The 3,031-nt window shown below is 33.6% G+C and overlaps 1 pseudogene; it reads right to left on the bottom strand.

Moving 5' to 3' along the window:
* Positions 1-525: 525 nt before the first annotated feature.
* LOC145293505 (U2 spliceosomal RNA) lies at positions 526-659 on the bottom strand (annotated as a pseudogene).
* Positions 660-3,031: the final 2,372 nt, after the last annotated feature.

The raw sequence follows: 3,031 nt of genomic DNA on the forward strand, positions 1-3,031 counted from the left end.
CAAATGTAAACAAACACTTTGTTTTACCGATACTTTTGTAATTTCTCTTCTGCTTTGTTCTAGAGATTATTAAACTCCATGACAATGTCTCCAACGTATTTAACTGGTTAAAAATAGTATTTATACAAGAGTTTTAACGAAAAATATCAGGAAAAAATGTACAGGAATAAAAAAAAATTCAACTTTCAAAATATTCGTCGATAAAAAAACCGATCTTTATATTTACGCTAGCCATTTTGTATATTACCACGTGACCTGCTATCTCTTAAACTGGAGGGGGGGGATCCACTTGAATCCAACAAAACCAGTAATTTTTTTTTTCTATTATATATACATCATTTTCTATAAAATTAAGTGTAGACTTTATAATTAAAACAAAAAATGTTATTCATACTAAAAAAAAAAAACGCTTAGTCATGTCACGTGACGTGACGTCAACATCCACTAATGGCGAACAATTGTACCTATTTACTATGCCTCCCCACGGGACAGAGTTAGACACCAGGGTCGTTTTTTAACGTGGAGAAAAGGTACAAAAATAAAAATTGTCTCAGTCGTGGAGGATTTCTCCTCCACCGAAAGATAACAAGAAATAGAAGTGCAGCATCTGAAGAACAGATACTACACTTTGATCTTGACCAAAAGGCCAAGAATGCGAACAATTGTAAATAACAACTTTTTTCACAAAACCAACACCGTCTTTCTTTTTTTTTCTCTCTCTTTCTCTCTCTCACCCACTTACTCTTCCCTCTCTCTCACCCTCTTTCTCTTGACGTCACACCACTGTTAAACTGTGGGGGGGGGAACACATTCCCAGGCATTATCTCCTATAGATGCACATTTTATTAGAAATTCAGCTTTCAAAATATTAGACGATAATAAAAATATAAAACCAACACCCTCTTTCTCTTTTCTCTCTCTCTCACCAACTTACTCTTCTCTCTCTCTCACCCTCTTTCTCTTGACCTCCTACTACTGTTAAACTGTGTGTGTGTGGGGGGGGGAAGAGACAGCTTGAAAACCAACAAAAACAGTGCACAGTTTCCCAAGCATTTGGGGTGGGAAGGGGGGGAAGAAGCCGAGCGCACAGTTTCGTGTGAGAGAGAGAGAACACTTCTCAACCTATATACTCAACAAATTTTTTATCTACAGATTTGAAAGTTTGTATATAGGGTATTCAGACATATGGAAATATATCTAGCATAATCTATCTATTATATCTATAAAAGTGAAAATGTGTGTGTGTGTGAGGTAGCCAGAGAGAGAGAGAGAGAGAGAGAGAGAGAGAGAGAGAGACAACAATTCTCAACCTATATATTCAATACATTTTTTATCTACAGATTTGAAAATTTGTATATAGGGTATTCAGACATATGGAAATATATCTAGCATAATCTATCTATTATATCTATAAAAGTGAAAATGTGTGTGTGTGTGTGTGTGTGTGTGTGTGTGTGTGTGTGTGCGTAAGAGAGAGAGAACAATTCTCAACCTATATACTCAACGTATTTTTATCTACGGATTTTAAACTTTGTATATAGGGTATTCAGACATATAGAAATATATCTAGCATAATCTATACATTATATCTATAAAAGTGAGAATGTGAGTGTGTGAGAGAGAGAGAACAATTCTCAACCTATATATTCAACAAATTTTTTACCTACAGATTTGAAAATTTGTATATTGGGTATTCAGACATATGGAAATATATCTAGCATAATCGATCTATTATATCTATAAAAGTCAGAATGTTTGCGTGTGGTTGTGTGTGTAAGGTTGCGAGAGAGAGAGAGAGAACAATTCTCAACCTATCTATTCAATAAATTTGTTATGTACAGATTTGACCATTTGTATATAGGGTATTCAGACATATGGAAATATATCCAGCATAATCTATCTATTATATCCATAAAAGTGAGAATGTGTGCGTGAGAGAGAGAGAGAGAGAGAGAGAGAGAGAGTAAGTACAATTCTCACCCTATATATTCAACAAATTTTTTATCTACCGATTAGAAAATTTGTATATAGGGTATTCAGACATATGGAAATATATCTAGCATAATCTATCTATTATATCTAGAAAAGTGAGAATGTGTGTGAAAGAGAGAGAGAGAAGAGAGAGAGAGAACAATTCTCAACCTATATATTCAACTAATTTTTATGTACAGATCTGAAAATTTGTATACAGGGTATTCAGACATATGGAAATATATCTAGCATAATCTATTATATCTATAAAAGGTAGAATGTGTGTGTGTGTGTGTGAGTGAGTGAGTGAGTGAGTGAGTGAGAGAGAGAGAGAGAGAGAGAACAATTCTCAACCTATATACTCAACAAATTTTGTATCTACAGATTTGATAATTTGTATATTGGGTATTCAGACATATGGAAATATATCTAGCATAATCGATCTATTATATCTATAAAAGTCAGAATGTTTGCGTGTGGTTGTGTGTGTAAGGTTGCGAGAGAGAGAGAGAGAACAATTCTCAACCTATCTATTCAATAAATTTGTTATCTACAGATTTGACCATTTGTATATAGGGTATTCAGACATATGGAAATATATCCAGCATAATCTATCTATTATATCCATAAAAGTGAGAATGTGTGCGTGAGAGAGAGAGAGAGAGAGAGAGAGAGTAAGTACAATTCTCACCCTATATATTCAACAAATTTTTTATCTACCGATTAGAAAATTTGTATATAGGGTATTCAGACATATGGAAATATATCTAGCATAATCTATCTATTATATCTAGAAAAGTGAGAATGTGTGTGAAAGAGAGAGAGAGAAGAGAGAGAGAGAGAACAATTCTCAACCTATATATTCAACTAATTTTTATGTACAGATCTGAAAATTTGTATACAGGGTATTCAGACATATGGAAATATATCTAGCATAATCTATTATATCTATAAAAGGTAGAATGTGTGTGTGTGTGTGTGAGTGAGTGAGTGAGTGAGTGAGTGAGAGAGAGAGAGAGAGAGAGAGAACAATTCTCAACCTATATACTCAACAAATTTT

Source organism: Euprymna scolopes, chromosome 14, assembly GCF_053919585.1.
Source record: "Euprymna scolopes isolate OS-2025 chromosome 14, ASM5391958v1, whole genome shotgun sequence".
NCBI lineage: Eukaryota > Metazoa > Mollusca > Cephalopoda > Sepiida > Sepiolidae > Euprymna > Euprymna scolopes.